Here is a 22,623-nt window from a genome sequence, read left to right on the forward strand (position 1 = left end):
CTTCCAAAAGTATGTTGAATAATAGTGGTGAGAGTGGACAACCTTGTCTTGTTCCTGATCTTAGTGGAAATGGTTTCAGTTTTTCACCATTGAGGACGATGTTGTCTGTGGGTTGTCACATATGGCCTTTCTTATGTTGAGGGAAGTTCCCTCTATGCCTACTTTCTGGAGGATTTTTATCATAAATGGGTGTTGAATTTTGTCGATAGCTTTCTCTGCATTTATTGAGATTATCATATGGATTTCTCCTTCAATTTGTTAATATGGTGTATCACATTGATTGATTTGTGTATATTGAAGAATCCTTGCATTCCTGGGATAAACCCCACTTGACCATAGTGTATGATCCTTTTAATGTGCTGTTGGATTCTGTTTGCTAGTATTTTGTTGAGGATTTTTGCATCTATGTTCATTAGTGATATTGGCCTGTAGTTTTCTTTCTTTGTGATATCTTTGTCTGGTTTTGGCATCAGGGTGATGGTGGACTCATAGAATGAGTTTGGGAGTGTTCCTCCCTCTGCTATATTTTCGAAGAGTTTGAGAAGGATAGGTGTTAGCTCTTCTCTAAATGTTTGGTGAAAATCACTTGCGAAGCCATCTGGTCCTGGACTTTTGTTTGTTGGAAGATTTTTAATCACAGTTTCAATTTCAGTGCTTGTGATTGGTCTGTTCATATTTTCTACTTCTTCCTGGTTCAGTCTTGGAAGGTTGTGCATTTCTAAGAATTTGTCCATTTCTTGCACGTTGTCCATTTTATTGGCACAGAGTTGCTTTTATTAATCACTCATGATCCTTTGTATTTCTGCAGTGTCAGTTGTTACTTCTCCTTTTTCATTTCTAATTCTATTGATTTGAGTCTTCTCCCTTTTTTCCCTGATCAGTCTGGCTAATGGTTTATCAATTTTGTTTATCTTCTCAAAGAACCAGCTTTTAGTTTTATTTATCTTTGCTATCGTTCCCTTCATTTCTTTTTCATTTATTTCTGATCTGATCTTTATGATTTCTTTCCTTCTGCTTACTTTGGGGTTTTTTGTTCTCCTTTCTCTAATTGCTTTAGGTGTAAGGTTAAGTTGTTTATTTGAGATGTTTCTTGTTTCTTGTGGTAGGATTGTATTGCTATAAACTTCCCTGTTAGAACAGCATTTGCTGCATCCCATAGGTTTTGGGTCGTCGTGTTTTCATTGTCATTTGTTTCTAGGTATTTTTTGATTTCCTCTTTAATTTCTTCAGTGATCTCTTGGTTATTAAGTAGTGTATTGTTTAGCCTCCGTGTGTTTGTATATTTTACAGATTTTTCCCTGTAATTGATATCTAGTCTCATAGTGTTGTGGTCAGAATAGATACTTGATACAATTTCAATTTTCTTAAATTTACCGAGGCTTGATTTGTGACCCAAGTTATGATCTATCCTGGAGAATGTTCCATGAACACCTGAGAAGAAAGTGTATTCTGTTGTTTTTGGATGGAATATCCTATAAATATCAATTAAGTCCATCTTGTTTAATGTATCATTTAAAGCTTGTGTTTCCTTATTTATTTTCGTTTTGGATGATCTGTCCATTGGTGAGAGTGGGGTGTTAAAGTCCCCTACTATGATTGTGTTACTGTCGATTTCCCCTTTTATGGCTGTTAGCATTTGCCTTATGTATTGAGGTGCTCCTATGTGGGGTGCATAAATATTTACAATTGCTATATCTTCTTCTTGGATTGATCCCTTGATCATTATGTAGTGTCTTTCTTTGTCTCTTGTAATAGTCTGTGTTTTAAAGTCTATTTTTTCTGATATGAGAATTGCTACCCCAGCTTTCTTCTGATTTCCGTTTGCATGGAATATCTTTTTCCATCCCTTTCAGTCTGTATGTGTCCCTAGGTCTGAAGTGGGTCTGTTGTAGACATCATATACAGGTCTTGTTTTTGTATCCATTCAGCCAGTGTATGTCTTTTGGTTGGAGCGTTTAATCCATTTACATTTAAGGTAATTATCAATATGTATGTTCTTTTTACCATTTTCTTAATTGTTTTGGGTTTTTTTTTGTAGGTCTTTTCTTTCTCTTGTGTTTCCTGCCTAGAGAAGTTCCTTTAGCATTTGTTGTAAAGCTGGGTTGGTGGTGCTGAATTCTCTTAGCTTTTGCTTGTCTGTAAAGGTTTTAATTTCTCCGTCGAATCTGAATGAGATCCTTGCTGGGTGGAGTAATCTTGGTTGTAAGTTTTCTCCCTTCATCACATTAAATATGTCCTGCCACTCCCTTCTGGCTTGCAGAGTTTCTGCTGAAGGATCAGCTGTTAACCTTATTTGGATACCCTTGTATGTTATTTGTTGTTTTTCCCTTGCTGCTTTTAATATTTTTTCTTTGTATTTAGTTTTTGATAGTTTGATCAATATGTTTCTTGGCGTGTTTCTCCTTGGATGTATCCTATATAGGGTTCTCTGTGCTCCTGGACTTGATTAACTATTTCCTTGCCCATATTAGGGAAGTTTTCAACTGTAATCTCTTCAAATATTTTCTCAGTCCCTTTCTTTTTCTCTTTTTCTTCTGGGACCCCTATAATTCGAATGTTGATGTGTTTATTTTTGTCCCAGAGGTCTCTGACACTGTCCTCAATTCTTTTCATTCTTTTTTCTTTATTCTGCTCTGCAGTATTTATTTCCACTATTTTATCTTCCAGGTCACTTATCCATTCTTCTCCCCTCAGTTATTCTGCTATTGATCCCATCTAGAGAATTTTTAATTTCATTTATTGTGTTGTTCATCACTGTTTGTTTGCTCTTTAGTTCCTCTAGGTGCTTGTTAAATGTTTCTTTTATTTTCTCCATTCTATTTACAAGATTTTAGATTATCTTTACTATCATTATTCTGAATTCTTTTTCAGGTAGACTGCCTATTTCCCCTTCATTTCTTTGGTCTGGTGGGTTTTTACTTTGCTCGTTCATGTGCTGTGTGTTTCTCTGTCTTCTCATTTTGCTTAACTTACTGTATTAGGGGTCTCCTTTTCACAGGCTGCAGGTTCGTAGTTCCCATTGTTTTTGGTGTCTGCACCCAGTGGCTAAGGTTGGCTCAGTGGGTTGTGTAGGCTTCTTGGTGGAGGGGACTAGTGCCTGTGTTTTGGTGGATGAGGCTGGATCTTGCCTTTCTAGTGGGTAGGTCCATGTCTGGTGGTGTGTTTTGGGATGTCTTTGGCCTTATTATGATTTTGACAGCGTGTCTGCTAATGGGTGGGTTTGTGTTCCTGTCTTGCTAGTTGTTTGGCATAGGATGTCCACCACTGGAGCTTGCTGGTCGTTGAGTGGAGCTGAGCTTTGGTGTTGAGATGGAGACCTCTGGGAGATTTTCGCCGTTTGGTATTACGTGGAGCTGGGAGGTCTCTTGTGGACCGATGTCCTGAACTTAGCTCTCCCACCTCAGATGCACAGCCCTGCTACCTGGCTGGAGCACCAGCAGCCTGTTATCCACACGGCTCAGAATAAAAGGGAGAAAGAAAAAGAAAGAATGAAAGAAGAAGATAAAATAAAATAAAGTTATTAAAAGAAAAAATAATTATTAAAAAAAAATTTTTAAGGAATAAAAAAGAGAAAGACTTAAAGAAAGAAAGAAGAGAGCAACCAAACCAAAAAACAAATCCACCAGTGATAATGAGCACTAAAAACTATACTAAAAACAAACAAACAAAAAACACAGACAGAACCCTAGGACAAATGCTAAAAGCAAAGCTATACAGACAAAAATCACACACAGAAGCATACACATACACACTCACAAAAAGAGAAAAAGGGGGAAAATATATATCTTGTTGCTCCCAAAGTCCACCTCCTCAATTTGGGATGATTCATTGCCTATTCAGGTATTCCACAGATGCAGGGTACATCAAGTTGATTGTGGAGATTTAATCCACTGCTGTTGAGGCTGCTGGGAGAAATTTCCCTTTCCCTTCTTTGTTCGCACAGCTCCCGGGATTCAGCTTTGGATTTGGCCCCGCCTCTGCTTGTAGGTCGCCTGAGGGCATCTGTTCTTCCCTCAGAGAGGACGGGGTTAAAGTAGCAGCTGATTCGGGGGCTCTGGCTCACTGAAGCTGGGGGTGGCGTGGTGGGGGTGGGAGGGGCATGGAGTGTGGGGTGAGCCTGCGGTGGCAAAGGCCAGCGTGATGTTGCACCAGCCTGAGGCGCACTGTGTGTTCTGCCAGGGATGTTGTCCCTGGATCACGGGACCCCAGCAGTGGCGGAGTGCACAGGCTCCCGGGAGGGCAGGTGTGGGTAGTGACCTGTGCTTGCACACAGGCTTCTTGGTGGCTCAGCAGCAGTCTTAGTGTCTCATGCCCGTCTCTGGGGTCCGTGCTGATAGCTGCGTCTCTGCCCGTCTCTGGAGCTCCTTTAAGCGGTGTTCTGAACCCCTCTCCTTGCGCACCAGGAAACAAAGAGGCAAGAAAACGTCTCTTGCCTCTTTGGCAGCTCCAGGCTTTTTCCCGGCCTCCCTTCCGGCTAGCTGTGGTGCACTAGCCCCTTCAGGCTGTGTTCACGCCGCCATCCCCAGTCCTCTCCCTGCGCTCAGACCGAAGCCGGAGCCTCAGCTCCCAGCCCCGCCCACCCCGGCGGGTGAGCAGACAAGCCTCTCGGGCTGGTGAGTGCCGGTCGGCACCGATTCTCTGTGCGGGAATCATACCGCTTTGCCCTCTGCACCCCTGTTGCTGCGCTCTCCTCCGTGGTCCGAAGCTTCCCCCCTCCGCCACCCGCATTCTTCGCCCATGAAGGGGCTTCTAGTGTGTGGATACCTTTCCTCCTTCACAGCTCCCTCCCACTGGTGCAGGTCCCGTCCCTATTCTTTTGTCTCTGTTTTTTCTTTTTTCTTTTGCCCTACCCAGGTACGTGGGGAGTTTCTTGCCTTTTGGGAGGTCTGAGGTCTTCTGCCAGCGTTCAGTAGGTGTTCTGTAGGAGTTATTCCATGTGTAGATGTATTTCTGGTGTATCTGTGGGGAGGAAGGTGATCTCCGCATCTTACTCTTCTGCCTTCTTGAAGCTCTCCCCCATATTACTTCTTGATTCAAAGCCCTACAATGGTTTTATCATTTCATTCAGAGTAAAACCCAAATTCCTTAGAATGAACTCTGAAGCCACACACCATTGCCCATCCCCCCCATCTGACTTTATCGCCTGTTATTTTCTCCCTTGCTATGCTATCTCTGCTCCAACCTCACTGATTTCCTTGCTTTTTGTCTGGAAACATCTAACCCTGATATCTATGTGGCTTATTCCCCAACCTCCGTGAAATCTTTGCTTGAAAATCTTCTAAGTAAGACCTCCTCTGACCACTGTATTCAAAATTACAACCCCTCCTCTCCTACCCCACATTCCTACTCTCTTTCTCTACTTTTTTAATAACACTTAGCACCTTCTAATGTTGCAAGCTTTTAAAATTTGTTTACTATCTGCAGCTGAAATATAGAAAGAATATATCTCTGGAAAGAAGATAACTTTTAGTGTTTTCTTAAATTTTAGTTTTCTTAATTTTTGCCCAGTTTTGGTAATCTGAGAAAAATTAGACTCTTTAATGTACCAGCTTGTACCTCTAGCAACAATCACAAATAATTGTTGCAGTATTCAAATAGCAAATATTTATTGTTCAAATTATACTTTTGCACCAACTGTATATAAAATACCATATTATTGTAATGTACAAACCATATAAATAATAGGTTTTTGCCTTCCTAAAATAATCAAGTGATTTTAGATTGGTGAATAGAATAATCACCAGACATATATTAAACATGCCCAAATCCCTGTTTCTAGCTAAGTGACCTCTATTGAACACTAGACCTGTATATTAAGCTGTTTAATGGATGTTGTCATTTGGAACCTCAGACTCCATACCACATTCCTTACTACTCTATTTTTTCCTCTTGCCACCTTGAACGAGACATGGGCTTTCTTGACCACACACCTCTGCCTGGAACACACATTTTCCTTTGCCTGGAATACAATCCAGAAATCCCTCAACACAGATTGTTATCTCCTACTTATTCTGCAGGTCTCAGCTTCAATGTAGCCTGATTTTCCTAGAGTAAGTTAGGTGGGCCACTGTTTCCATAGCATCCCATAGCACTCATTGCACTTTACCTGCACCATTTGTTGAATGTAAGCTCTCTGAAAGAGCAAGTACTTCATGAGACTGGGTCTAGCGCTTAACGTATTGTCTAGCATATAGTAGGTACTCAGTATATATTTGATCAACTGAAAACAGTAGAAAAATGGTAACACAAATGCAGTAAAACACATCTTCAGAAATATTTAATGACATGGGAAAATGGTCAGATGTGGTAAGTAAAAAGTATATGCTATGAGATTATATATAATGTAATTTCAATTTTGTAAAATAAGAAATATGCAAATTTTTACACTGAAAAAAGTTAGAAATATACCAAAATGTTTTGTTGGCAAAAAATTATGTGATTAAAAAAAAACTTCATTTTTATAATGAATGTATATTTGGTTTATGATCAGATAAAAAATTCTTCAAAAAGGGAAATCAGTATTATTTTGTATATTCCTGTTAAAAACATAAAGGATTAAAAAACATTATTTTATAATTCCTTTTAGTTATTTTTGGTGGAAGATTTTGACATTTTTATATTCTTTGTGGCACATGAAATATTTTTCAAATCAGATCCAGCAATGCAGATCCTAAGCTAATGTAGATTTTCCTAGGTTTGGAGACACTCATGAACACTAATGTAATTCTATAATTCTATATTACATTATATATTGTATGTAGTTCTGTAATGTAATGTAACTCCATTCTGTCAGGTCTGTGTTTTTTTTTAAAAGAACTGTTTCTTTCCTAAGTAAATACTTCTGAAAATATTGTCATTTTTCTTACTAATTAGGATATCAAAGGGTTTAGCATTAACAGCCTAATTTAAAGAATGTAAATGTGAATTACTTCACAGGGGAAGAATGCACAAAATATACCCATTTTGCTATTTCAAAGCTTAGTAATTCTCGCTGGCCTATTAATATTCAGCCTTCTTATATTTTTTACCTCTCAATTACATATTAAAAATTATTCTGAAGTGAAAAATACATTGTTCATTGAGATTAATTTTAACTTGTTTATTTCACAATAGTTTATACAGTACCCTCACATGCTTGGCAGAATGCTTTGAGAGTAAAAAATGAGTGAGATATGGTTCCTGTCTTTGAGGTGCTCACAGTCTATTGAGGGAGAAATATGACAAAAATATATATGATAATACAGCACAGAAAATCATGTTATTTAGAGACAACAAAGTACTTGAGGCTCAAAGGGATCTGAAAGAGTGTCATTGAAGTCAGTACCTTTCACATCATTTCTGGTTCAAGCCATCATTTCTTACCTTGTTTGGTATAATAGCCCCCAGCTGGTCACCCTGCTTCTATCCCTGCCTTCCTGCAATCTATTCTCAACACAGTGGCCAGAAGATACTTTCAAAAATATATTAGACAATGTCATGCTTTGCTCAAAACTCTCCCCTGGCTCCCCCTTTTACTAAGAAGGAAACCAAAGTCCTTCCAAGTCCCTTCTGATTGCCTCCTCCTTCCCCATCGCCAAATTGCCTCTTTATTTTTATCTCTTTTATGCTCCCTTTTGCTGAATCTCCTGTAGCCACATTAATCCTGTGATTTTTTTCAAATCTACCAGGATGTTTACACTTTGGGGACCTTATACTTGCCTTTCCTCTGCGGGAAAATCTAGACCCAGCATGATTCCCTCCTTACTTCCTTTAAGTCGTGATCACACGTTACCTCCTGTATGAGGCCTACCCTGGCCAGACCATGTAAAATTACAACTTGTGCATTCAGACACTCCTAATTCCCATATCCTGTCCTCATTTTTCTTATTTGTCTTGTACTTAGCACTATCCAGCATTCTTATTATCTCTCTCACTCAGTCACAGATTATTTTATTCAATAACATACTGAATACATTTACAGAAGGGTATATTAAATGGTCAATAAATAATGAAGGAATGACTGAATCTTGTTTTTATTCTAGTAAAATCTTAGTTGTTATAAATTCAGAATTTGTGATGATTCTTCTTGGATTCATTTGAAATTTATGTTTACATTTTCTGTTGAAAATTGTGGTTCCTTTGTAACTAAATAACTTTTAAGTTAAAAAGAGAGAGAAAAGAGGGAGAAAAGAAATTATAGCCTTTATAGGAAATCTGTTTTCAATCAATTTTTACTGAATTCATGCAGTTAATAAAAGAAAAGCTGATTTCTAGCTGAAAAGCCCTGCCTAAAATCTTGATAGTTATTTGTTGGTATAATTATGTTACTAAAGTAATAAAATTTAATTTTTAAAAATTGGTGAATTCTTTAGATGAACTGATTTTGGACTAGTCTCAGCGAATTGCTCTGCATTCAAGATAATTAAAATAATATTAGGGCTTCCCTGGTGGCGCAGGGGTTGAGAATTTGCCTGCCAGTGCGGGGGACACAGGTTCGAGCCCTGGTCTGGGAGGATCCCACATGCCGCGGAGCAACTGGGCCCGTGACCCACAACTACTGAGCCTGCGCGTCTGGAGCCTGTGCTGCGCAACAGGAGAGGCCGCGATAGTGAGAGGCCCGCGCACCGCGATGAAGAGTGGCCCCCGCTTGCCGTAACTGGAGAAAGTCCTCGCACAGAAACGAGGAGCCAACACAGCCATAAATAAATAAATTAATTAATTAAAAAAAATAATAATAATATTAAAAGAAATCATATAAAATGGAATGTTACAAGGATGTAGTCTTTAGTTTCATAAACTTCTGACATTCTAGAAATCTTTGGTTCCTGATGGAAGGCACTAATAAGAGCCTTTAGTCTCACTAATAGCTAAAGCATGTTCTGTTGGAAAGATACATTAGAGACACATTAATTATTTGAGGCAACTGGAGCACCATTATTTCACTGAAACATTTTGGTGACCTTGAAAAGGGGAAATGGAAACAATGGACTAGTAACAAAACCCTGTGGCATTAAATGATTTCTGCAAAGTCTGGAAGAATTAATGAGTGCGTAAGTGTTCAGTAGTCACATAAATTTGGTCCCTTCTCCAATTAATTCAATGTGCTGCATCCACCAAGTATGATCCTGAGCTCTCTACCAAGGAATCAGCGTTCAAGATGGCCGTAGCTCTGTCTCTCAGCAACACTTAAAGAAGTTAACTTTGTTAAGGAAAAAAAGACATGATGAAAATAAAGATCTATTTGGAATTTTAAAAGACCCAGGGCTCCTCCCACTCTTCCCTGGAGAAATTATCCAACTGCTAATGTGATTTGCAAAGGAGTCTTTCAAACTGCCTGCTGCCTAATTAGCTTTATGAAAAATACACATCAAACTTGTTTTGAGTGGTGGGTTTATTGTGTGGAAAATGATACAAACACACAACTACTGAATGAAAACAAGTAAACTTCTCATCAAAGATGTTAGAATTAATCCAAAGAGCAGATGAGTAAGCTGGTCTTTCTTCTCAAATTGCCAAGCAGGTGGGAGGTATGAATTGGTGTCTTTTATGAGCGCTTGGTTGAAATGAAGAGAGTGTGAGCTTCTCTCCGCCCCCGATTATTTTATGTTCATTTTAATTTTCAGTTCTCAAAGATATTTCAAAGTGAGATACTGTTCTTTCCTTTCCTCTTTCAAAGTTTCATCAATTAGTGTTTGACGCGTGTATGAAATGATAAGCATTAGCTAGCATAATAAAGAAGCAGGAAAGCAATTTGTCTTTTACAGCCATATATTTGAAAAAGTAATCAGTGTTTATAAGTTCTTCCCAACTCCTTTTTTCCTAACAAATGAGTTTTTGTTCTGAAATTGTGAGATTAAAGAATAATTGGAGTATAAACTGAAAATGGTGCATATGGAAGGGTTTGGCTGAATTGATTCTATTTAACATTTGGCCTCCTGTTTCCATCATTGCTAATTAAATGAACTGAATCTAGACTGAAGATGAGCTAGTGTATGCAACATTGCTGTGAAATCTTTAAAATGCTCTAAATTGGAGAGAACCTATACAGTAGGAAGATCCCCTCTGGAGAGACTGGGGATCAAATGCCAATTCTGTCACTTTTTGTGTGGCATTGAATAAACAACTTATCTTTTCTGAATCTCAGTTTCCTCGTTGTAGCATGGATATGCTATAACATTAGAAATGAAGGATTATGGAGTATTGTTGCATGATGCTCCATAATATTAGGACTTCATCTTGATCTTCTCCTCTTCTATATCTGTTTCATACTCCAAAGGACCAACACTGACCTTTTGATGCAGACCAGGACATATAACAGCTTCTCTCTAGTGTAATTGTCAGATAAAAAGTATAAACGCTGGTGTCTGATGAATGCAAAATGTGCAGTTTTTATGTGGTTATATCTTTGAAAACTCTGTTTCTTTTGTCTCTATGGGATTATTCTTACATAAATCTGAGTTCACTTGAGGAAAGTTTTCAAAAAGCAACAGGAATATTTTTCAATTTAAGGTAGTCAAAGCTCTGACTAAATCATAAAAGCAGAATAATTTTCTTCCCTAAGATATTAGTGTGGTCGGAAAGGTTGGTTGGACTACTTGGATGAATATGAAAAAGCTTAAATGAAAATATGAGGGGAAAACACTGTCACACATGTGTATTCTAATTTACTTATAAAATGTTAGCCTTCCCTAGCTTCATAAAGAATAAATCCTCTAAACTGAGAGTAGGTTAGCACAAAATCCAAACAACAAATACCATTGCTTCATTAATATCACAATTCTCCCATTCTTCCTGTATGTTCACAAGTCCTTCATACAACCCCAAAGTAAAGCAAAGAAAAACAAAACAAAACAAACAACAAACTAACCTCCAATGTAAATAACGAAGAAAAACCAAACTACTACCAACATCATCACCACCAACTACACCAAAAAGCCAAGTCCAAACCATAACTAGCAGATATTTAGAAATAATTGTGATCATTAACGTTACCATGTTTCAACAGCATAAAGACTCAGTTCAACTCCTGAACACCATACACAAAAATGAAATCAAAATGGATTAAAGACCTAAATGTAAGGCCAGACACTATTAAACTCTTAGAGGAAAACATAGGCAGAACACTCTATGACATTAATCACAGCAAGATCCTTTTTGACCCACCTCCTAGAGAAATGGAAATAAAAACAAAAATAAACAAATGGGACCTAATGAAACTTAAACGCTTTTGCACAGCAAAGGAAACCATAAACAAGATGAAAAGACAACCCTCAGAATGAGAGAAAATATTTGTAAACGAAGAAACTGACAAAGGATTAATGTCCAAAATTTACAAACAGCTCATGCAGCTCAATAACAAAAAAACAACCCAATCCAAAAATGGGCAAAAGACCTAAATAGACATTTGTCCAAAGAAGATATACAGATTGCCAACGAACACATGAAAGAATGCTCAACATCACTAATCATTAGAGAAATGCAAATCAAAACTACAATGAGATATCATCTCACACCAGTCAGAATGGCCATCATCAAAAAATCTACAAACAAATGCTGGAGAGGGTGTGGAGAAAAGGGAACACTCTTGCAGTGTTGGTGGGAATGTAAATTGAAACAGCCACTATGGAGAACAGTATAGAGGTTCCTTAAAATCTAAAAATAGAACTACCATATGACCCAGCAATCCCACTACTGGGCATATACCCTGAGAAAACCATAATTCAAAAAGAGTCATGTACCACAATGTTCATTGCAGCTCTTTTTACAATAGCCAGGATATGGAAGCAACCTAAGTGTCCATCGACAGATGAATGGATAAAGAAGATGTGGCACATATATACAATGGAATATTACTCAGCCATGAAAAGAAATGAAATTGAGTTATTTGTAGTGAGGTGGATAGACCTAGAGACTGTCATACAGAGTGAAGTAAGTCAGAAAGAGAAAAACAAATACCGTATGCTAACACATATTTATGGAATTAAAAAAAAAAAAGAAAGGTTCTGAAGAACATAGGGGCAGGATAGGAATAAAGATGCAGATGTAGAGAATGGACTTGAAGACACGGGGAGGGGGAAGGGTAAGCTGGGATGAAGTGAGAGAGTGTCATGGACTTATATACACTACCAAATGTAAAATAGATAGCTAGTGGGAAGCAGCCACATAGCACAGGGAGATCAGCTGGGTGCTTTGTGACCACCTAGAGGGGTGGGATAGGGAGGGTGGGAGGGAGATGCAAGAGGGAGGAGATATGGGGATATATGTATATGTATAGCTAATTCACTTTGTTCTAAAGCAGAAACTGGCACACCATTGTAAAGCAATTATACTCCAATAAAGATGTTAAAAAAAAACTCAGTTCATATGTAATTAGACAATATTAGAAGAAAAATTGGAAGAATAAAATTCTAAATGCCAAGATTTAAATTTCTAATACACTTCTGCTATGGCTTTCATATACTACTGAAAGTTTTGAGGGCACCAACATTCATTCCTTAACTGAAAATTGCATTTATTGAGAACTGTTATTTAAAATTCTTCAGCACATCCTTATAAGTCAGCTACCATTTTGAAGAATATCTTTACTTTATTCTTATAACATCCCATAAAAAGGCATACTTATCTTTGTTTGACCAATGAAGAAATCTAGTTTCAGAGAATTTAAGTTATATGCCCAAGGAGTCAAGTTGATAAATGGTAGGACCAGCTTCGAACCCTAATTTTAAAACTGGTGTTCATTTCATTCCACTATGGATTTCTTCCAATAATAACTGCCTTGCTTACTGTATAGGATTATTGTAAATAATGCGTTTTAAAGCATTTTACAAAACTGTGAAATTCTGTGCATATATGTTAAATATATATGTGATCTCTCTGTTTTGGGGAGATTCGATGAGAAACTAAGCCACATGTAAACAGTGTGGTATAATGGAAAGAACTTGATTTTTAGGATCAAATAGGGGGTTAAAATATGGTCCTTCTGGGATGTTATTTTACACCTTATATATATCACACTGGAAAGGGATTCATGGCTTTGCCTTTGGTATTTTCTTCATTCACAGCATAATCTATGACAGCTGTTTCCTCTTCGTGATTTATATCCCAGTCCTAAATTTTCAGAGATCCCTTCCCTGAATACCCTATTTAATATCTTCATTGGCATTAGACTACTCCGTAGCATCTCCTCCAATTTCGACCTTTTAATCACGTTATTATTTAAATTACTGATTTTTGCTATTGTTGTTTGCTTGCTTATTGTCTTCTGGGAATCTTGTCTTTCTTCATAACACTGTAACCCTTGGTATACAGTTGGTGTTTAATAAATACGTGTTAGAAGAGTATTAGGGTATAGGAGGTCTTCGTTCCATTTTAAGGCTGGCCACCAGCTAGCTATGTGACATAGTAAGTTACTTAACTCTTGTGGACCTCAGAATTCTCATCTTTTAAAATAATAGCAAAACTATAGAATCCACAAAGTTTTCAGATACATTATTGTCTTAAAATAAGGAAATGAGAGAGTCAGACTAAAAGAACATTTAAATTCTTTTCAATTCTAAAGTTTGATGTATCTAAGTCTTTGATATATAGCTTATACTCAATTGGCCTACATGTAATCACATAGAAATATGTACAAATATGTACAAAAGTATGTTGGGATTTGGAAAACTTATATGTTGTTTCTTTTCTTCTACTGACTATTCATACTAATTATGATCTAGGTATTCCATGACTATTATATCTGTATATGCTAGACATTGCAAATTTTTAAAGTTGAACAATATAATATTTTTTAAATAGTATTTTTTCCTAGAATTTTAGTCAAGACCTTGATCGGAATTATGATCAGCACTCAACAGTGTAAGCCTCTGAAGAATTCTGCCCTTTGGCTGCCTTTGTCATTGCATTTCATATTTCTCATGACTTAGAGTCTATTCAGTTAGTAATCATCAACTCCTCACTATTTCTTTCAGTCAGAATCATTTGCATATCACCCTCCCTTTCATTTTTTCTTTTTTTTCTAAAATAGCAAGTTAGGCTTCTGTAAGGATAACACTGTGTTTAAAACTAATTAAATAAAGTGAAGAACATGAGATTTTTGGTGATGACCCTGCTGAAATGATTGCTAAAATGTATTTCATTATTGAATTAAAGGATCATGCCCTAGAAGAACAGAAGGACCAGATAGGAAACTCAGTGAATCTAATTTCATTAATATTTATTTTTCAAGTTTCCACTGCTAAATTATTTTAGGATTTAGAATGTTATCAAATAGCCTTTGGAGTAAACTCAACTTTTTCTCCTTTAGGTGTTGCAACAATTTATCTAAAAGAAATCCTTGGAGGGGTTAGTTGAATAGAAAATTGCATTTTTATTTTCAGTCATTTCCTAATTTAAAATTTTCTTTACAATTCCTACCTCTCCAAAAATACTATTTATTTTAAGTGTACGAAATTAGGATAATCACAATTCTTGTTTCATCACACATTTGCATCACTGGTCTATGACTTAAGGTATTTATTTATTTGTTTGTTTGTTTGTGTTTTTATTGGGTTGGCCAAAAGTTTCATTTGTTTTTTTCTGTACGATGGTTCCAGTAGCACTTAGTTGTCTTTAACTTCATTTGAAACAATTTTGTTAGATTGTATGTGATAGCTGTCATATCAGCATGCATTTAAAAAAAGACATCAAAACTGGTGAATTTTTGTGTAGCCATTTTAATATTGAAGATGGAAGAAAAAAGCAACATTTTAGGCATATTATGATTATTTCAAGAAAGGTAAAAACACAACTGAAACGCAAAAAAAGATTTATGCAGTCTGGAGAAGGTGCTGTGACTGATCAGATGTGTCAAAAGTGGTTTGCAAAGTTTCATGCTGGAGATTTATTGTTGGACGATGCTCCACAGTTGGGTAGACCAGTTGAAGCTGATAGCAATCAAATTGAGACATTAATTGAGAACAATCAATGTTATACCATGCAGGAGATAGCCAACATACTCAAAATATCCAAATCAAGCGTTGAAAATCATTTGTACCATTGTACCATTCGTTATTTTCATCGCTTTGATGTTTGGGTTCCACATAAGTTAAGCAAAAAAAAACCTTCTTGACCACATTTCCACATGCGATTCTCTACTTAAATGTAATGAAAATGTTCCATTTTTAAAACAAATTGTGACAGGCAATGAAAAATGGATACTGTACAATAATGTGGAACAGAAGAGATCGTGGGGCAAAGGAAATGAACCATCACCAACCACACCAAAGGCCGGTCTTCATCCAAAGAAGGTGATGTTGTATATAAGGTGGGATTGGAAGGGAGTCCTCTATCATGAGCTCCTTCTGGAAAACCAAATGAGTAATTCCAACAAATACTGCTCCCAATTAGACCAACTGATAGCAGCACTCGTCGAGAAGTGTCTAGAATTAGTCAACAGAAAACACCTAATCTTCCATCAGGATAACGCAAGACCTCATTTTTGAGTTTCTTTTTGAGTTTCTTTGATGACCAGGTCAAAACAGTTACAGCTTGGCTGGGAAGTTCTGATTCATCTGCCATATTCACCAGACATTGCACCTTCAGATTTCCATTTATTTTGGTCTTTACAAAATTGTCTTAATAGAAAAAATTTCAATTACCTGGAAGACTGTAAAAGGCACATGGAACAGTTCCTTGCTCAAAAAGATAAAAAGTTTTGGGAAGATGGAATTATGAAGTTGCCTGAAAGATGGCAGAAGGTAGTGGAACAAAAGGGTGAAATGTTATTCAATAAAGTTCTTGGTGAAAATGAGAAATGTGTGCTTTACTTTTACTTAAAAACCGAAAGCACTTTTTGGTCAACTCAATATTTATGTTGTATTTACTTATGCATGTATGTATTTACTCATTTTAAAATAAGCATCCAAGAACCCATCATCCAACACAAAAACTAGAATATTGATAATAACTAACATCCACCTATAAAGTCGTCCCCTAACCTGTCCCAAATTTATCTAACTCCTCTACCCACCTACTCTTTGTTACCCTGATTTTTATCCTTACCATAAACTTCAGTCTCATCCACTACCCTTGGTCCACAAGCTATGTCTTGCTAAAATGAATGATCTTTTAAGGTTCTTTGGTTCCAAACAATGGAAATTGATGCTAGTTAATCAGAATTAACTAGAATTAAGCAAATTTAATATAATTTAATGGAATTAAACAGAATTAACTAGAATTAACATCTAGTCAATCAGAAAAAATATTGTTTTGAATATGAGAGAGTTTAAGCAATGGAAGGAGAGTTTAGGAATCAAGCTTTAAAGGACAGGAACTAAAGTAACAACTGCAAAAACGCGTAGACAGGTTTTGTTGAGGGGGTGGGGGGGCATGAATCAACTCCAGTGCTTTCAAATGTGTGATTGGTCTGGCTTGAATCATGTACCACCCTTCTCTGGGAAGAGAGAAAAAACATCTTAATGAACTGTCCCACCAGACTGTATCCAATGGAAGAACAGATCTCCCAATGCAAATTTAGGTTATTTCATAAAGAAGGAGTTAAACATTGGGGCCAAAGGTTACATAGGTTCATACCAGAAATACTTTCTTCACTCCAGACTTTGGGGCTAGTCATTTTAATATATGTTTATAATCCCCAGCTGAATGTAACATTGCAATCTTTGACCTAGAACTCAGGCCCCCTTATTCCACGCCTATTAATGTTGAATTATATGTCATTACCTCTATCCATTTGTGACCTTAAAAAATGGACATTTCACATGGTTTAACTAAACATAGCTGCATAAGGAGCAGAAGTGACTCCCACACAGAAAGTTTCCTCTTTCTAGTTACTACAAGAAGAGCTCATTGTTATTGTTTTTTTTTAATTTTTGAATTTGTAACTTCTATGGTTAGTGTTTCCATTATGATGTACAGCAAACAACCTCAGATAATAGGATAGCATGGGCTATTGGGCAGAAAGATTTGGGTCTCAGTGCCCATAATGTTTACTAAGTGGGTGACCTCAGGGAAATTACTTCTCTGAAACTTGATTTCTTTATCTACTAAGCAGGAACAGCTAATGTTTCTTTTCTCACATTGTCCTGCTGACTGAAAGGAGAATATGCATTTAAAATGCTTAGCATAGAGCCTGGCGCAGAGAAAGCATGACATCAATGTTAGTTATTGCCATTGAATAATGACACATAACTGCTGCAATTTGAAAATTCCCATATTGAAGCTTCAATCAGCTCAGCTAATCTAGGTTAGACAATAGAATTTATTTTGGGGACAGACATTCTCTTTTCTTCAGGTGAGTACATTTTGGTTGAAAGTATAAACTATAAACAGTGCTTTGGGGGATCCTCCTTCAGACTGAGAATTTAAATATTTTGTTAAACAAGAAGAACAGTTCTATTCACAGGGCAGTGCCCGTGTAAATTTAGGGAAATGTGTGCACCTGTGTGAGACACCTGAGAGACAGCATTTTCTAGTTGAGAGTTTATAAGGGACCAGCTCTGAAAACTATTGATTGTGGTTGGGAACTGTGCCTGTGCTCTGTTCAAATAATGCCCTTAGGAGATCAGGGACAGAGACCCCATTACTTTATTAATCCCATACATCTTTTATTTTGCCTCACGTGTGGAATATTTTTTCTTGCCTTTGCTTATCTAAAAATTAAAAACTTCTTAACTGTAACACAGGAATAACATGGTCATGTGTAATTCTCAGAGTAGTTGTAAAAGTCTGCAATAAGGGAATGAATATAGAGTGACATTTTGTGCACCATAAATCACTTTATACAACTAAGGCACTATTATTTTAATTATGTTTATATTGTTTAGGGCAAAGGCAACATTGAGTAGTAGTTAACAGCTTGAACTCCAGAGCCACACTGCTTGAATTCAAATCCAAACTCTACCACCATGGGCAAGTGACTTGAACTTTAAGTGGCTTATTTTCCTGACCTATAAATTGAGGATAATAATGGTACCTTTCTCACTATTGTTTCTAGAATTAAATGTGTTCATATATGAAAAGCACTTAGAACAATGCCTGGCACAAAATAAATGATACAAAATAATGATAGCTATTATTATTATTATTGTCTTCCTTGTTAAAGCTGAGGCAAGTTCTACTTTTCACATTTATTTCAAGACTCATAAGTACAGCTCTAATCACACTGCTATGCCTTATTTATAAGTTGTCCTGGAATTATATTGTTGAGTGAATTATTCATATCTTTATATCTTGTTTTTGCATCTGGATTATGTGGTCCTTTGGGGGTAGGGCACGTTGTCTGCACTTCGTTATTTCCCAAAGGGACTAATAACTCTCATGTGAATTAAATCCCTCTTCCATTCTTTTTCACTTACATATTGGTTTCTCTCAACCATTTTGCATTTTTTATTTTGGCAGAAGAGCATGGAAAGCTGCTGGATTACACTGAAAGCACTTTTGGTATCACTTCCCAGTTCAGTTTCTTTGCACAGTGAATAATAGCTAGGGCTGTTGGGCCAACATGAAAAGGTACTCAAATTTGGTTCTGTTAGGACGAAGTTGGCTACTGCTTTCATGGATGAGATTATCAGAACATATTTAAAAAGTCTGTACCTCAAACATTCACTGTGAGGAGGACTCAGTTCTTGGCAACATACAGTCTCTCTCTCTGCCTCTCTGTCTCCCTCCCTCTCTCTCTCTTTCCCCTTCTTTCTCTCTCTCTCTCTCTCTCTCTCACACACACACACACACACAACCAAGAACAAAAAGATATAGAAATGAATTTTCAAACAATTATTTCCAAATAATAGCTGAAAAATTTGGCCTGAAGCATTTGTCATTAATAAGGCATATTATCAAGCTAGAAAGGTATATTATATATTAACATTTTTAGCTTGTTTAATAACTCTTAAATGTTTAGACATATGACAAGTCGTCCTCCATTTGTACTCTTTTATTGTGTTTAAAATGCTTTAATTCTTTAATGACAGATAAATGGGTTATACCTAATGTAGATATAATTTGTAGGGAACTGATTTCAGAGAGAAATGTCATGCTACATCTGTAGGTTGGAGTTTCATAAGTATTAATAAGTGTTTCTATTTACAACAATGAATTCATTCATCTAACAAATATTTATCGAGTTCCAACTGTGTCCAGGTATTCCTATAGGTACTGAAGTCACAGTAGTGAGCAAAATAGACAAAAAGTCCTTGCTTTGGAGGAGTTTATGTTCTAATGGGGGAGGAAGATAATAAATAATAGGTAAATATATTATAGGATCATTTAGTAATAAGTGCTATGGAGAAAAATAAAGCAGTGAAGGAGAATATAGGGCTGGCAGAGAGTGTTGCTAGTTTATATGGTAGCCAGGGAAGACCTTCATGGGAAGATATCATTTGAGCAGAAGCCTGAAGGAAATGAGGGAAAACTGCAGATATCTGGGCAAAGAGCATTCCAGGCAGGTAGAGGCAGTGGTGAGTGTAAAGGTCCTGAGATGAGAGTGGAAGAGGCATATTCAAGGAACAAGGTGCTGGGGGAGAGAGGTAGGAGTTGAGGTCAGCAAGGGGTTGTGAGCAACAAGACTCCAGTGGTCTTGGTAGGGCATTCTAAGGACTTTGGCCTTTATTATGATTGAGATGAGAAGTTACTGGTGTTTTGAGCAGAGGAGTGACGTAATCTGAATCAGGTTTAAACAATACCTCTGGCTAATATTGCATTGAAGGATGGGAAATCTACAGGCTGAACTATCTGAATGGTAGAGTTGGGCAGGGATTCAATCTGGAGACATTAGGCCAAGCAAGAATCATCATTTTAGACAAATCTTAAGGAAAAGCAAAATCTTTCTTAAAGGGCAAACATTTAGATATTAGAGTATGAGCTACTGCTCCTCAAAGTATTTCATATTATACCAACATCCTTATAAAAAATTATATTTTCCCTCAAGGAGAAAAGATGCTGGATATAAAAGGTTTGAAATAAAGGTTTCCTGATGTTCTAAAACACAGTAGTAATATATCGAGTCACATAAATTATCACATTTAATTTTTCTGATGAAACACAAACTGCATATACTCTAGCTTTTAGAGAACAGATATATTCTGTCATAGAAGCCAAGAAATAAAATATTAATCAAAACACTTAAAATATGGATTTTGTAAAAACATAATTGTGAAATTGGGACAGATTTAAATCCAAACTTAAAATGACAGTTCTGTGGTTTTTATAATGTCAGTATCACAATATAAAAAAGAATATTCAAGTTAAGTCAATAAAGAGTGAATCATTGGTAGCTGTAAATATAACTTTGGCTTACATTGTTGGTAAATCCGAATCAATATGAAAGACTTCTGACAAAATCAGAATTCCTTCTTCCTGCCCATTCTTACCCCAACCCTTTCTTTTTGCATTTTGAGAATAAATACTGACATATTAATTTACCATAAGTCATAAAAACTGCAGTCTCTTGAGCAGATTTCAGTTTCTTTATTATGATCCTAGAGACTGTGGCTCATTGATTCTGTATGTTATTGTCTGTTATGTGTAAAAATTGTGATGCTATTTAAGATAATAATGCACTAAATAAACAGAAATCCTAATTATATGCTCTTGTATAGTGGATGCTGACCTGTAATTCTTCAGGTGTATATCTGCTTAGCTGAGCAAACAGATTACTATTTGCCTTGAAAAATAGAATGATTTTAGATACATACTCTTTTTCTCATATTTAATAGCATTTAATTGTTTCATATTGTGCAACCATGGGCCAAAAAATAAACTTTTATTAAATTTCTACTGTCAGGCATAATGCTGGATGCTTAAGAGAAAAAACATGACTCAAAGGTCCTTGCTCTTAGGGTTATTGTATAATTTTTTTAATCTTTATTGAAGTATAATTGCTTTACAATGTTGTGTTAGTTTCTGCTGTACAACAAAGTGAATCAGCTATATGTATACGTATATCCTCATATCCCCTCGGGTTATTGTATAATTTGGAGGAACCATTTTTCTGAGAAGATTTAAGGTTTTTCTCCTTACTCTTTATAAGTTATAAATATATTTATAATTTAGAAACTCTGTTGTAGAATTAAATTTAATTAGCATTAATAAGAACCCATTTTTGCTCAGGGACATGCGAGGTGCTAGTTATAAAGACAGGAGATTTCTGTTCTCATGAAGGTTACCATGACTGACTAGAGAACCACACAGGGCAACTATACCAGAGTTTGTGAGTGGGTTGTCTGATTCTACTGTAGGAGCTCAGAAAGGGGTGAGACAATTATGGACTTGGTTTGGTCAGGAGTCATGAGGACATGGTTCTGGACTATGGCCTGAGGTATGAGAAGTCTGTGAAATACAGGAAGAATGTTTCAGAGATTCAGTCTATTGAGAATAAGAAACTATGGCTTATGAATTAGAATTAAGGATTTGAGGAGAACAGGGAAAAACGCACTTGGGCTTAGGTTGCTTTTGAAAAGAAAACAGCGAAGAATCGATACATTCGCAGGAGGTAACTGACTATTGACTGGAACACCGGATGCGGGTGCCTTACGAGGATTTGTACTCCAAAACAAAAAAATTTTTTTTAACTGCGTGTTGATAAATATTGAGTGTTTTCGAGTAACATCTTACAGAATGTATTTAGTGTCTTCATTGCGGAAATTTCTTAAATGTTCTTCAGAAGACAATGAGGTCATTCAACCAGGTTTCATCAGCCCCAAGCGGGGCAAGCGAAGGTGGTGGAGAAGAGCCCGGGAAGCTGCCAGAGCAGGCAGAGGAGGAATCCCAGATTTTGAACGGAACTGGCCACTGTAAGTGGTTCAAGGTGTGAATGGGATTTGGATTCATTTCCATGAGAAACCGAGAGGGAAGCCCCGTGGATATTCTAGTTGATGTATTTGTACACCGAAGCAAATTATTCATGGAAGGATTTAGAAGCCTAAAAGAAGGAGAACCAGTGGAATTCACATTTAAAAAATCTTCCAAAAGCCTTGAATCAATATGAGTAACGGGACTGGTGGGAACCCCAGTTTAGGAAGTGAAAGAAGACCCAAAGGGAAGACACTACAAAAAAAAAACCAAAAGGAGACCGATCCTACAGTCATGCTAAGGAATGTAGTCTTCCTCCTCGGCCAGAGAAGTGCCATTGCTGTCAGAGCATCACGCACATGGTGGCGAACTGCCCTCACAGAACTGGGTGCAGCCACCCGCCCGTTCTCAGGGAAGACCGGAAGCAGAGCCCCAGCCACGCACTTCGACGTTCCCTCGAGAGGTGGGGGGGGCGGGGGGTACGGCTATCCGTCACCACCGTTTCCTCAGGAGGCGAGGTCCGAGGTCTCAGAGTGGCCAGGCACGTCACCTGCAGAAGCTTCCTCCACAAAGTCATCTGCAGCACCAGATCAAAGCAAAACGGGGCCTTCCGTTCAAAAACGGAAAAAGACATGACCCTTTTTCTTAACGTATCGTTTTCTCTCCCCCCGGTTGGGAAGTCTACCTCATGCAAATACAGGGGAACAGTATTGCACAAACAGCAGCTGACCTGGGATTTTTAACTCCTGTTGAGGAACAGTGAATTTTTTTAAACAGACAAATCACTCCAAGCAAATTACCTTTGAGCAGGGTGTCATGTGTCACGTGACTCAGAGGATGCGATGCTCTATGTATCTG

The 22,623-nt window shown here is 37.1% G+C and overlaps 1 pseudogene; it reads left to right on the forward strand.

Moving 5' to 3' along the window:
- The first annotated feature begins 21,643 nt into the window (after positions 1 to 21,643).
- Positions 21,644 to 22,401, forward strand: LOC132424319 (protein lin-28 homolog B pseudogene; annotated as a pseudogene).
- Positions 22,402 to 22,623: the final 222 nt, after the last annotated feature.

Source organism: Delphinus delphis, chromosome 4 (genome assembly GCF_949987515.2).
Source record: "Delphinus delphis chromosome 4, mDelDel1.2, whole genome shotgun sequence".
In the NCBI taxonomy this organism is placed as follows: Eukaryota; Metazoa; Chordata; class Mammalia; order Artiodactyla; family Delphinidae; genus Delphinus; species Delphinus delphis.